The sequence below is a fragment of the Gobio gobio genome, assembly GCF_949357685.1.
Source record: "Gobio gobio genome assembly, chromosome: 7".
Classification (NCBI taxonomy): domain Eukaryota; kingdom Metazoa; phylum Chordata; class Actinopteri; order Cypriniformes; family Gobionidae; genus Gobio; species Gobio gobio.
In genome coordinates, this window is record NC_137103.1 from 11,081,189 (window position 1) to 11,097,060 (window position 15,872).

Consider the following 15,872-nt stretch of genomic DNA (forward strand, 5'->3'; position numbering starts at 1 on the left):
TTACAAAGAAATTGAGTAAATGAGTGATAAATGACTAAAATAATGTCTTAGGTGCATGTTCCTGCTCTTTTTGTGTACGCGTCATCACTTATTCCAAAGAAAAACATGTTTGCTTTTTCAATCTTTCATCATAACTTCCCTTTTCATCAAGCATCACCAACGCCTCTTATTTTTCAACTCTTCCCTACAAATCAGATACTGTTTTTCATGATCCAGTCAACTCATGATTGGGTGAAATATCCTATATCACTTGGAAATGCATCAGATTGCAGAGGTAAATTAATTGTAAACACCATTTCTTGTGACCTTAAAGCATATTGGGTAAAAGAGTATATGAATACTATACGCACATAAGCATGAACACACACACACACACACACACACACGCACGCACGCACGCACGCACGCACTCACACACACACACACACACACACATATGCTCAGTGTTATGTAAATGCTATATTCATCAGAGAAAGCATATAATACACACATGAAAAAAACCATAAACCTCATCCCCCAGCTGAGTCTGGTTGTTCTTTTTAGTACCCAAACATCCAATGAAGTTTCTTGCCATAGTCGCCTAAAAATCGAGTGTTTCTTTAGAGTTGCAGCCCAAGAACGATGGACTCCTCTAAGAACACATAAGGAAAGCAGAGGAAGAGGAAGAGTTTGGAGGCAGTGCCATCCGTAATCTCTTTAATCAGGTCTGACTGCAGATCAGAAGGGATTATGCTGGATTAAATCAATATTTCTGAATCAAAGATCAGACAGCACACATTTCTGACACAGACATACACACACTGACAGCTTTTCAAATACTATTGCAGGTACCACCTCTTATATATACTTGTAGTCTTTCTCGCCATGCAATGCATTTTATACCATTTTATATGTCGTAATATAACGGGCCAAATCATAATGTTATAATGTTAAAGATAGCCCTTGTGAGAAAGAAGCACACTTCAGCAAAAGAGCACTTATGGAAGTTCATACTTAAGTGTGAACTGAATTTAATGTTTAATTGCAATTCAATGAAAAGGTTTATATTTTAAATGTATATTAAATGCACATAGAGGTTTTTTGACCCACTTAAGTAGGATTTAAGTAAATGTTTATGTAATTTCACAATTACTTCTATTGTTTTTGAAATATGGTTAAAATATACTGCTGAATCTACAGATAAGCATGTATGGTAAGCTAAAATATACTTTAATGTCATTAAATGATTGATTGATTGATTGATTGATTGATTGATTGATTGATTGATTGATTGATTGATTGATTGATTGATTGATTGATTGATTGATTGATTGATTGATTGATTGATTGATTAATTGATTGATTGATTGATTATATAAAGGTGGGGTAGGTACTATCTTCGTACGTCGCTAACTCAGTTAGCTGGATTTGATTGTTGACGATTTGGCATGATCTTGGATTGTTTGGTTCTTCGAAGCTCATCCTGGACTTGCTGTCATAGCAACAGGTCCGTGAGCTTAAACCTGCTCATGAGCAGCTTATTTCATGAAAACAGGATTATATTGCATCTTGAGGTGATACTTAAAATCTGTCCCAGCCACTGCTACTTTATTACAAGAGTTTATTACTGAACCAGGGGCAATAATAATAATTTTAAATAATAATATAAAAATGTTATATTTTATATGTATATGAGAATGTATAATACTATAGACACAGCCACTTGATTGAGCGATTTATTTGTGATGGAATAATTACTTCATATAATTTAGTTTTTATTGGTTTACACACATGTTGTACAGTTAATCTGAGCCGTGCATTAAGTGATCACGGATATTATGGGAGTGATGCAGCGCATGAGAGGATAATTTCATCTTGACCCATAAGAAACTGTCACGTTACAAATCTGCTTCAAATTAAATTAAAAATTAAATTACAACATTGAAATAAAAATGTAAAGGGTGTACAAATACTGTATAAAATCGTGAATATAAATAATTGGTAATCATAATACCAATAAAAAAACATCATTATCATTAAAAAATTAGATAATTATAATTATCATTTATCTATTATAACTTTTATGTTGGTTTGGTCGTTTGGCTGTTTCCTTATAAAGTTTCAGAAATTTGTGGGGTTTTTTTGTGTAATTTGTCAAGTTTTTTGCCAGGTGGCTTTTTAATTATATGATGTCATTACGTTGCTGTCTTGACGGCAGCCAATCGCTGCATTGCTGATCGTGGTTTCGAGTATCGATGCATCTGCCCTCTTCAGGGAAAAAAAGAACGCTCAGTAATCTTAGATCATTTAATCCAGATATTTTAATCCAATCTGCAAATTCGTTTGAAGAACCAAATTAGCCAGAGATCAATTATCACAATTAAAAGATCTGTGATCTGTCAAATAATCTTAGATGTATTAAGCGAGGTACGAAGAACGGGCCCCTGGTAACCGATGTTGATTTCAAATCACCAAAACAAACACGCCCCTATTTTTATAGCACCGCCCCACACATACGTAACCCAGGCAACGACTTTGCCGGAATCTGAAAGCAATGTGTGTTACTATGGTAATCCAGGTCGAATGTTCAGTGAAAGTCCTCCCTTCCATCCCAAAAACACAAGCACAGTTCTCATGAACAACTCGATAGCACGAGCACGACAGTCCAACTAACCAACATATTACAATTATGACCAGATTAAAGGGTTATATTGATCACGAAAAGAGGAACCAAAGGAAACAAACATATATTAGGAGTTTATAATCTTGTTTTTCGGACACACTTTGGGAGCTGACGCTTGAAACAGACAGTGGAGGAGGTTTAGACGCTTCAGGCTTATCTGGTGTGGAAATGAACGGGTCTTTATCATCGCTGAAGTGAACGACAATACAATCGCAAATGGACAAGCAAGCAAACATGACACATGAGCATATTCAAGCAAAAGCCAGCATATATTAGTTCTGTGAAACAAAACAAAACCAATGTTACTCGCCTATGGAGAAGAAATAAAGCAACGCTCGCTCCTAGAGTTCTCTCCAGCGCTGGAAAGCTGATCGTAAGCCTTCTTTTGTTCCACATCTTCCACATGTGTTTTTAATCTGCCATCTCTCTCTCTCAGTCATCGCTCTGCTAATGTCCGTCCTGTGTCGTGTCTTTTGAATAATGACGTGCTCTGAGCTCTCTCTTCTCCCAGTCATTAGTAGACACGCCCCTTACTGCTGATTGGCTATGAGTTTGTTTTGGTACTCGGCCAGAGACACTTTTATAAAGCATTTCTGAAATGCCACTTATACCCCACCTTTAAATGCTCTTGTAATTACACATTTGTAATGATGAAGTTGCAATTTAGTACACTTAAAGAGCACCTATTATGGCATTTAAAATGTTCCAAATATTGTTTTAGAAGTCCCCAACAACAGTTTTGCATGCATGCAATGACAAAAAAGACTTTAGTTTTCTTATAATATGCATTTATTTTTACCTGTTTTGACAGCGATTCTCAGATGATTCCTTTAGTGATTCACTTTTCAAAACCCCGCCTTTCCGTGACGCTAATCTGCGGGGATTGGTCCGATGACCCAGTCAGTTGTGATTGGTATAGTCTGTGCAGATATTTTCGGAAACGGAACGCCAATCAAAGTCTTATAGTGACAGTAATTTGTTAATATGTGTCAGGAGTTATGAATATGAAAACCGCGTCGGTCCCGTTTGATTGTAATATGAGCCTCAACTGATCTCATTCATAAAAAAATACGAAGACTCGCAACAAATCATCATCCCTCAGGGCTTTTAGTTCAAAAGTGTGCAGATGAGGAGACATATTGATAGATTCTCACATGTCTGTGTCAAATTTCTAAACAGAGGAGTATTTTTTATTCAATACTTCCTCAAAATGCGCAGATATAGCCTAATCATGAGCGATTGAGTCTCTTATGTGTTGTTTTCAATTCATACTGGCAGCCGGATGGCGCTCTGTGCACATGTAGTCCATATATGGTACACACAGACGAAGAAGAACCATGTGCCATAATAGAAGTCCATAATAAAAGCTTCCTGAGATCGCGAAACATGCAAATAGAGACATTTGAAGACTAATAAACACACAATCGCGACAATGTATGGTTTGTCTTCAAGCCACTTAGTCTTCAAATGCTCATCCTTGGGCAGATGAAAAAAGTTTGCTTTTGAGTCGCACTTCAGAACACAGCGTCTCGTCGCCATGATGTTTTCTAGTTTTCACTGGCGTCTCGTCGCCATGATGTTTTCTAGTTTTCACTGGCGTCTTGGAGCGCAATAAGTGGGCGTATCGTATTCAAATAACTTGACAAGTTGACGTCATCTAGTCAGAGAAAAAGCTTCGGTCTTCTAACGATTCTTAAAAATGACTCAGAGTCGACTCTTACTTTTGAAAGAAAATAACTATATATACGGTGCACTGTCATATTTCAAACTTTGCAGGATGTTTTTGTTCACTTAGATCTATGTTACACACTACATGAAAGGTACATTTCAAAATTCCATGATAGGTGCTCTACTGCTCTTTAAAATATATAAACTCTAAATGTATTGAATAACACACTACCGTTAAAATTGTAATCGAGTACTTTACATGTGCTTTAGTATGTTAGTCAACACATCAAATTGAAGGGTAACTTCAGTGATTTAGCATTAAGCTTTGTATTTAAACTGGGTAATTTATGTAGTAGAAAAGTGAAATTATTTTTGAATAATTCTCTTGTCTCAGGGGGATATGAGGGGGGAAAGTGCCATAATTTGAATATACTACTGGGTTTCTACAGATACAAAGCCTAATGCTAAACCACTGAAGTTACCCTTTAAGTGTACTTCTTTAAAGCTCGTCAAAAGATTACCGTTTACTTAAAGCTGCAGTCCGTAGTTTTTCCTCTTTGTCGCCATCTCTGTTCGAAATCTGCAATGGCAGTTATTCGCGGAATTATCAACTTTACGTGATTTGTGCCTCGGCAGGGCACAGCGCGGAGGAATCCAATGTTTTGAGGAGGATGTGCGGCTGTCAGTCACCATGCCGGTGTGGATACTGTCATTCGGAATCACAGATTATACTTTTTGAAAGTATGACCAACATAATAATTTTCACCGGAAAATGTTCATCTGAACAAGTAAGTAGATAACATCCACTTTTGTTCAGACCAACTAAGGGGAAAAAAGCATTGCAGTAAATCGCGATGATTAAAACCAACGATCGCTTATCATATCCCGTCAAACCGTACAAATTATACTTTGTTTTCAAATTGTTAATGTTAACAACATCAGCATAGCGTGACTACATTTAATGTGTATTAGGGCTACCTGTAGTTTAGTTTCCATTTCTGTGCAGTCTAATTTCTAACGGTCATGGTCAACAAATAAATGTGGAGTAACTTAGAGGTGAATTGCTCCCTCTCATAGCTAGTACAAAATAAATTATATTTACCATAATGCACAGAGCAAAACAGTATAAATTAAGCGAAGTGTGCTTCTATTACATAATTGAACCATTGAAATGTCTTGTCCAGCAGAAAAAAGCGATAGTTTTGAACCCCTTTAAAACACGGAGTTCACGGCACCTTTCAAAAGCCATTTTATCCTTGTTTTCGCAAAGGTCCAGTTGCAGTCTCTTTTTTTCTGTAGCCACTCTGAGAGTGCGTCTCAATCAGCCCCCTTGTTCAGTAGTCAGGACACTGATCAGGGAGTCAGCCCATTGACTTATGTCCTGATCAGTGCCCTGAGTACTGAACTAGGGAGCTGATTGAGACACACCCTGAAAGTCAGAAGTCTTTTGCATTCTACAACGAGTGAATCTCCAGTTGTCACTGGTGATTGTCGTTTGAACCTTTCTGGATTCGTCTTCGAAATCGATAAGTTTAATTATATCAAGTGCTGTGAGAAAAGGCTATAAATCTCCACCTCCAACATCCTCACACGCTATATAGCCTACTCAGAGGTGGAAAGTAACGAATTACATTTACTTGCGTTACTGTAATTGAGTCGTTTTTCTGTGTACTTGTGTAAAAATCTGTAATTTTACTTTTACTTAAGTATGTTTTGTTTTAAGTACTGTACTTCGCTACATTTTAAACCACATCCGTTACTGAGTAAAATAAATAAATAATATGAAAGTGGGGAAAAAGCGATCCGGAAACGACTGCATTGAATTGAAGTGCGGGAGAACGTGCAAAAATCACAAAACGATGGAGACGGACAAGACATGTCAGTGATGCAGATCCAGCTGAAAGCGAAACGCCGTCGTGAACCAGTTAGTTAGACTGGGAATAGTACTTTGGATATAGAAATAAATAACGTGGTGTTGTCCTGGAGGATAGGCTATCAAAGTTACAAAAAATGTTGATGCAAATGAGGAAATGGATAGAACATGTTCGGGAACATCCCTCTGTGCAGATAAAGGTATGTTTTTAACTTAAGGCCGAGTGATTTCTGTGATGCAGGGGGAATCCCGGAATCCAGTCACGACATTTAATTTACAGTATAACGCAGATATCACGTAAAACAAGCAAACGGATGGATGAATGATTACATCAACGGTAGAGCTGTACTATAAATCAAATCGCGACATGGTCTGTGAATATTAAAGCAAAACACTGCTATAAATGATCTGCTTGTTCTGTGATGAGCAGCGCCGTTTCATCTACTACATACTCAAGTACGCAATGCTCGTGGTGTTTTAACGTCTCACAAACCATATTTGGACATGAACACATGAACATTTAATCATTTAATCAAATACACTCTGTTTTCACAGAAGCAGCTCTTCACTAAAACCCATCAAAATAAACGTTTTTGATAATCTCTGTTTTGCAGCACTTTGCCAAAAAATAAAAGGATAAAAGTTTGTTACATTTTATTTAATTACCACCGTTTTGGTCATATATTTGTATAAAAATCATAAAAAGAAAAAATTCATAGGATTCTTAAACATTTTAATAAGTTAATGATAAAAATAAGTTCTTAGTCTAAATCATAACCATTTATTGAATTTGGTTGATTAGACATGTTTTATTGAAATTTTAATAAACAAAACAAATGGTTTCAAGTTTGTTATAATAAAGCATTTGTTCATATCGTCAAAACCTCATTCTATTGCAACCCTACACAGGAGATTCCCCACCCCTGCTGTTAAAAAAGTAACTCAGTAACTTTTACTCTGAGTACATTTTAAATGAACTACTTTTTACTTTTACTTGAGTACATTTTTAGACCGATACTTTTACTTGTACTTAAGTAAAATTTCTTTGAAGTAATAGTACTTTTACTTGAGTAGAATATTTTGTTACTCTTTCCACCTCTGAGCCTACTAGCCACATTATTACAAGCTTACCGTTGTAAATCGAGCTAAGGTAAGCAGATAGTATTGAACACTGGTTATGTACTTGCTCAAAAATTTATTTTGGACAATTTTTAACCCAAAAAAGTTACGGACTACAGCTTTAAGTGTGATAAGAAACCTAGTCATGAAAGTGTACACTTGAGTGGCCTTTTATTTCATTATTATCTGCAAGTACTGTCTTTTTAAATACCGTATACCTCTCTGTGCAAGCAGGTTGTCACGTTGGTTATATTGACGGAAGTTAACGCTGTGTAATATCATTGCGCTGCTGCACCAATGGGACGGCAGAAAAGCTCTTTAATTATTACGCAGGAATGAGAGTATAGTTCCTAGCCATAATCGGTCTAGAAAATCTCAACTTTTCATTTTCCGTTGGTCTTAGTACACGATGTAACTATACACATCACAACATGTAAATAGGAAAATGTTAGCGTTATTTTGTCACTTATTGAGCAGTATGCTAGCTGGAGCCATTTACCTCCAGTGTTTGTGCTAAGCTAGGCTAGCAGTGTGTGCGTCAGACAGAGTTATGGCACACACGGAGATGAGAATGGTATGTAAGGACTTATCTAACTCTGGGGGATACAGTGAATAAGCTCCTAAAAATTCAGTGTGTTCCTTTAAGATGTGAAGTACACAATAAGTGCACAGTCAATACAATTAAGCAATTCTTTTTCAAAAAATACTACTTAGCTTTTTTTTATCATAATATTAGAGTTAAGTGATAACAGGGTTGAAATAATTATATTAAATTAATTTCACTAGTTTGAGAGAATCACATTTTTGTCATTTGTCTGGTGTTCTGCACTAACAACAATGTAGTGTTTCTTTAAAATATTATAAACAAAATATGATGCAGAAAAAAGGAAGATAATCAGAGAGCACACAGTCAAAGTTACTAGACAGTTCAATTAGTATCTACAGCTGAAAGCAAATTCGAGAAAGACACATAGATAGACGGACAGATAGTGCCATTGGGCAAGGCACTTAACCTTGGATTTCTCTGGAGGACAGCATTAGTATACTTTATGTTGCTTTGGACAAAAACATCTGCTAATTATAGACACATGAGAGAGATTAGTGCCCATTTAGTGTTTGGCGAGAGAGCAGAAGGTCCAGCGAGGTCAGGTAATGCGTTTAAGACCCCACCACATGCAGAGGTTTCGCACATCCCCAAAGACCACATTCAATATGTCGATAAATTCAATTCATATCTGTTTTGATCCATCAAACCCAACACAGACCTGAAGACCTTAACCTTACACATCAAGGATTCAGAATTGATCAAATCGAATTCAACATAGCAGCTATTGAGGTGTAATGCATAAATATCAGCATAAAGAAGGAAAGTGACAGAATAAGCAGATTTTATCACTCGGAAAGCTGAATGTTTTAGTAACAGGAGGTGCCAATAAATAAATCTCAGAGACTAATGACACAGGGGCGGCCTGAGTCACTGACCAGGACACCTGGGACAGTTAATGTGGCCTTTCTGGGGCACAGATGTGAGTGTCCAGCTCTCTGGGGAGTGGACGTCTCTCTGAAAGAGGACAAGTCATTATCTCTGACTGACGCATCCCATAAATCACACAAACCTAACCTAATGTGTCATCATGTCTATCGATAAATCCCACAACATTGAACACAACTGTCAGAGTGGTGGGCTTCAAAATGCGCTTGGACACTTAAAGGGATAGTTCACCCAAAAATGAACATTCCTTTATCGTTTACTCATCATCGCGTTGTCCAAACCCATAACTCTGTCTTTCTTGAGTCTTGAGTTTGAATCACTACCTGAATGATCCACAGAGATTTACAACTCACTAGAGGGGAAGATTATCATTCAATAATTGTTTAAATTGTTTAAAATAATGACTTAATTCTACAACAGAAGTCATATGAACCACTTTTATGATATTTTTCTGTCTTTTTTGAAGATTGACAGCTTCTGATCTCATTCATTGTTCTTGAATGGAAAAGAGTCTTTATTTTTCTTCCCCCTTTGTGTTGCATAAAAGAAAGTCATATGAGTTTGACATAAGGGTGAATGAAGGATTACAGATTTTCATTTTTTTTATCTAATGCAACAACATTCATGTCAAAGTTAAAAGTGTCAAAGTGTGTCTCCAGAGTCTAAGTGTGTTTTCAGACCTGTAGATCGTTTGCTTTGTTCCGAAACAGGGTGAATCCAATGCAATGGCTGCAATGCTGCAATTTCTTCTTGGTTTGGTTTGCTTTCACAAGGAAGCATTTCAAAATCTCTTAGGTTTAGTTCACCCAAAAATGAAAATTAGGCCATGATTTACTCACCCTCAAGTCATCCTAGGTGTATTTGACATTCTTCTTTCAGACGAATAAAATGTTAAATGTTAGACGGAGTTATATAAAAAAAAGTCCAGTCTAATCCAAGCTTTATAATGGCAGTGAATGGTTGCCTCGTTTTTGAAGTCCATAAAAGTGCATCTATCCATCATATAACTGCTCCACAAGCCTCCGGGGGTTAATAAAGGCCTTCTGAAGCAAAGTGATGTGTTTGTGTAAGATAAATATCCATATTTAAAACTTTATAGACAAAAATAACTAGCTTCCGGCAGTCAGCGGTACGCAAGTCGTCTTACGGTGAAAGAGTAACCCTTGACCCTTTTAGTCTATAAAGTTTTAAATATGGATATTTTTCTTACACAAACGCATCGCTTCGCTTCAGAAGGCCTTTATTAACCCCCCAGAGCCGCGTGGAGCAGTTATATGATGGATAGATGCACTTTTATGGACTTCAAAAACGACCCAACATTCACTGCCATTATAAAGCTTGGAAGAGCCAGGACATTTTTAATATAACTCTGATTGTATTCGTCTGAAAGAAGAATGTCATAAACACCTAGGATGACTTGAGGGTGAGTAAATCATGGGCTAATTTTCATTTTCGAGCCCCACGAAGGAATGGTGTTCTTGATTCTCGGCATATGGATGGAAAGTTTTCCTTTCAAGCAAGTCGTGCGAACGATACTGCCATGGCTGTTACTGCTAGCGGTTTTGGTGTTGCAAAACCAATGACGCTAGTAGTGACGATTCTCTCTGACCAATCAGTGATCTGTAGTGTTTACACGTCACATTTTAGTATCGGTACGGCATATGTACTGAGTCGTACCATGCAGTGGAAAAACTACAAAGCGAGTCGTACCGAGCTGTACCATGCAGTGGAAAAGTGCCATTAGAGAGCTACATATGGCTCTTTATCAGTTCAATAAATTCCCTTAATCACCTGTTGAGTAATAAAAACGCCATCATCCCCACGTCACTTGTACAACATTTGAAATCCTTCAGTTCTCACTATCTCTGAAAAGCCAAGCCCATGTTGATTCTGGTTTTATTACGAGCTAATAGACCCTTTTTGCGGCGATGTCACAATTACATCACGGCGTTAGCTGGAGGCAAAACAAAGGAAAAACTGGAGGCGGCCAATACAAACCAGCACAGAGTCGGAGCTCAAAATGTCATCTTGTTGTGTTTTTGGGTGCCAGAATCAACAGAGTACAGGCTCAAAATTACAATTTTACCGCATACCTGCTGCTACTGCCAGACAAAAACACCACGACAGCTGTGGTTAAACGCTATAAAACGAGCGGACTGGAGTGTGTGTGTGTGCCAGGCGCTGGCTAGGCAGAACTTTGGATAGTACGACACAAAACTCATCTGTTAAATCTTTGTATTTTAAGTTGTGTACATGTTCATTTAGCACACAGTTATAGGCATCTAACGATCTAAACTAAGCAAATTCATGTTTTCACTATGAAGTGGCCTAAACTGAGAAATTTAGATATTTCATGTGAATTTTACAAAAAAAATTGCTATTTTAAATAAACCTGTATATAAATATCATTACTAATTTGGGCAAATACATTTAAAAAAATGCCCTATATCCAATTAAAACTGCACAACTGTAGAGTAAAAACATTAGGCTATTAAAAAAAGCGGTATGTGTTTATAAAAAACTGGCATGATTTTTTATAAAATCACACGGAGTACCCAGAACAGCTGCCTGCATAAAGTTTAAGGTAAAAATAAGCATTTTGCCTATTCTGGATGTAGATGCCAGGCCACTCAACCGGAGGTAATGCTGTCAGATCGTCCATCCATTGAGTGAGCGTGTACGGGTCGGTCAAACTGCTTCTGTCTGTTAAGGTTAACTTTTTTTAAATAACAGTCATGGTCCCGGACAGAGAGTGACCGTCCATATTCAGATACAATTACTCCAGTCATTGTTCAAAAACAAGCTCACCTTAAAAAAACATTGCTGGCTAGCGTTAGTGAAGCAATCAGGGGAATCGTTCTGCCTCCAGCTAAGCTCCGCCCACAAAAAACATCACAATGTTTACTAACTGAAAAAGGGTCTATATCGCGTTCTCTTTTTGCCAGCAGACTCTCTTCTGTTTGGCATTTGTTTAAAACGGGTGATTCCCCAGAGGTTCGAGACCTAGAGTTCTCCATGTAAACCTCTCTCTGGTTGTGAGAACTAACCTCTGCCACTCCCACACCACCATACACAAAGAACCACAGCAACTTTTCTCTTTTTACAGATATGATGAGACACATGTGATTGACATATGAACACCATTTCCAGCAAATGTCCCATCAGGTTTGAAATATAAACACATATAATAGGCTTACCATAGTGAAACTACAAAACAAAAACACGTTTTGACACATTATTTAAATAACAAAGAAGTTAGATAGTGTACCTTTCACTGCAAATAATGTGCAGTTATGTGTCCGAAACGATTACACAATCGTTTAAAGTATATTATTTCTCCAACAAGTACTTTAATGTGAAATGACTCTAGTCATCCATGTTCTAGTCATTTCTGCATCTCTGCTCACGTTTTACAGCTCTAATACGCCTGACAGTCCAGTGCAGAGCGCTAATTGAAAACGACTCTGCTCTGCCTCTCAGTCATGTTTCTATTGTATTTGCAATGATTTATCTTTTGTATGCTAATCAGTCTAACTGCACAAAGCGCTTCTTCATTTGAGTAGACTCTACAACAGTTATATTTAATGATGATAAAGACAGTTCATGTGTAGAAGCTCATTATTCCACAGATCATAAAAAGGGTCTCTTGAATAATTGTGTGAAAGTCTGAGGCAGACCCACACAAAATGTCACATTTCTGCACTGATTTTTATGGAATATATGCAGAATTTTCCATACTGTACTTTAAACCTGGTATAACAGACCTGAGAGTATATGATACACTTAGTGGTAGCTGAAATCAAATGAGCAAAAATACATTATGAACACAAGGGGGAGAGTTGTGACTGACTGCAGAACTCTGCAGTGCTTCCTGCAGATACAGATTGTGTGTGTGTTTGGAGAAGTATGAAAGCTCCAGGCATAGCGTCAGAGGTTACAACTCCAGCAAGAACAGACTCTTCATAACAACAACCGACTGTCTTTTAAGGTTGTGTTCCAACATATGGTGGCTCTAGGTCCTTTACCACTAGCCCCATTTCCTAACAATGTGCCGGACGGGGCCAATAGTTTCGGACCTCAAGCTCAAGGCCAAAATCAAGTTGCGTTTCCAATGTCAGGCCCTCAGCACTGCCCTAAAACCCACCCTTAACACCCCTCCATAGAGCGTTACACAACCCCACCATTTCACCAGCGGACTGAAAACCACCTAGATCGCAATGAGCATGACAGAGCGAACGTTTGGTCTGTACTTAAAGACTTGAGATTCCAGCATCGATATCTGACCAATGCTTTACAATAAAAAAAGTTACAGTGACAGCAATTTATCAATTTGTGTCAGAAGTGCACATCAGTCATGCGGAATCAAACTGATATTTACCATTTCACATACAAAGAGAACACATAGGCTACCTATTCAGTTCCTCCTGCTTCCATTTATTTGTGATCACAGGAATGCACAAAACAACATTGTTTGACACATTCAGAAAAATATTGAAAAAATATAATATATTAACATCACATTTCTTTAGAAAGAGTGAGTATTCCTATTAATTTTCCACGAAATGATTGTGATCTGAGGTTTGAGCGATCTCTCCCTTCAGCCAGAGCAGCAGAGGAAGCTCACGAGCAGAAAACAGGAGATATTATGCAGTTAAATAATACGAGTTACGGAAAAACTAAATTACTAAATTCTCAGACTACAGTCAGACTACATTTTCCCCAATAGAAAGCATATTTAACACTGTCTGAATCGTTCCCTATCCTCTATATAGTGCACTGTCTGAATCGTTCCCTATCCTCTATATAGTGCACTGTCTGAATCGTTCCCTATCCTCTATATAGTGCACTGTCTGAATTGTTCCCTATCCTCTATATAGTGCACTGTCTGAATTGTTCCCTATCCTCTATATAGTGCACTGTCTGAATTGTTCCCTATCCTCTATATAGTGCACTGTCTGAATCGTTCCCTATCCTCTATATAGTGCACTGTCTGAATCGTTCCCTATCCTCTATATAGTGCACTGTCTGAATCATTCCCTATCCTCTATATAGTGCACTTTCTGAATCATTCCCTATCCCCTATATAATGCATATATAGTGCACTGTCTGAATCGTTCCCTATCCTCTATATAGTGCACTGTCTGAATCGTTCCCTATCCTCTATATAGTGCACTGTCTGAATCGTTCCCTATCCTCTATATAGTGCACTTTCTGAATCATTCCCTATCCCCTATATAATGCACTGTCTGAGTCATTCCCTATCCCCTATATAATGCATATATAGTGCACTGTCTGAATCGTTCCCTATCCCCTATATAATGCACTGTCTGAATCATTCCCTATCCCCTATATAATGCACTGTCTGAATCATTCCCTATCCCCTATATAATGCATATATAGTGCACTGTCTGAATTGTTCCCTATCCTCTATATAGTGCACTGTCTGAATCATTCCCTATCCTCTATATAGTGCACTGTCTGAATCATTCCCTATCCCCTATATAATGCATATATAGTGCACTGTCTGAATCGTTCCCTATCCTCTATATAGTGCACTGTCTGAATCATTCCCTATCCTCTATATAGTGCACTTTCTGAATCATTCCCTATCCCCTATATAATGCATATATAGTGCACTGTCTGAATCGTTCCCTATCCTCTATATAGTGCACTGTCTGAATCGTTCCCTATCCTCTATATAGTGCACTTTCTGAATCATTCCCTATCCCCTATATAATGCACTGTCTGAGTCATTCCCTATCCCCTATATAATGCATATATAGTGCACTGTCTGAATCGTTCCCTATCCCCTATATAATGCATATATAGTGCACTGTCTGAATCGTTCCCTATCCTCTATATAGTGCACTGTCTGAATCGTTCCCTATCCTCTATATAGTGCACTGTCTGAATCGTTCCCTATCCCCTATATAATGCATATATAGTGCACTGTCTGAATCGTTCCCTATCCTCTATATAGTGCACTGTCTGAATCGTTCCCTATCCCCTATATAATGCATATATAGTGCACTGTCTGAATCATTCCCTATCCCCTATATAATGCACTGTCTGAATCATTCCCTATCCCCTATATAATGCATATATAGTGCACTGTCTGAATCATTCCCTATCCCCTATATAATGCATATATAGTGCACTGTCTGAATCATTCCCTATCCCCTATATAATGCACTGTCTGAATCATTCCCTATCCCCTATATAATGCACTGTCTGAATCATTCCCTATCCCCTATATAATGCACTGTCTGAATCATTCCCTATCCCCTATATAATGCACTGTCTGAATCATTCCCTATCCCCTATATAATGCACTGTCTGAATCGTTCCCTATCCCCTATATAATGCATATATAGTGCACTGTCTGAATCATTCCCTATCCCCTATATAATGCACTGTCTGAATCATTCCCTATCCCCTATATAATGCACTGTCTGAATCATTCCCTATCCTCTATATAATGCACTGTCTGAATCGTTCCCTATCCCCTATATAATGCATATATAGTGCACTGTCTGAATCATTCCCTATCCCCTATATAATGCACTGTCTGAATCATTCCCTATCCCCTATATAATGCACTGTCTGAATCATTCCCTATCCCCTATATAATGCATATATAGTGCACTGTCTGAATCATTCCCTATCCCCTATATAATGCATATATAGTGCACTGTCTGAATCATTCCCTATCCCCTATATAATGCACTGTCTGAATCATTCCCTATCCCCTATATAATGCACTGTCTGAATCATTCCCTATCCCCTATATAATGCACTGTCTGAATCATTCCCTATCCCCTATATAATGCACTGTCTGAATCATTCCCTATCCCCTATATAATGCAGTCTGAATCGTTCCCTATCCCCTATATAATGCATATATAGTGCATTGTCTGAATCATTCCCTATCCCCTATATAATGCACTGTCTGAATCATTCCCTATCCCCTATATAATGCACTGTCTGAATCATTCCCTATCCCCTATATAATGCATATATAGTGCACTGTCTGAATCATTCCCTATCCCCTATATAAT

General features: G+C 37.8%; 1 protein-coding gene across 5 annotated transcripts in view; it reads right to left on the minus strand.

Moving 5' to 3' along the window:
- Positions 1 to 15,872, minus strand: part of rapgef4a (Rap guanine nucleotide exchange factor 4a) — a gene marked incomplete at its 5' end in the record, with an annotated part of 307,110 nt that overhangs the window by 61,687 nt on the left and 229,551 nt on the right. The window contains one exon of one of the 5 annotated variants that reach the window (XM_079822461.1): positions 2,973 to 3,144. The exons of 3 other annotated variants lie outside the window; for them this stretch is intronic. Of the gene's footprint in view, positions 1 to 2,972; positions 3,145 to 15,872 lie in introns of those variants that run through there. One more of the 5 variants, XM_079822460.1, reaches the window with a different exon arrangement.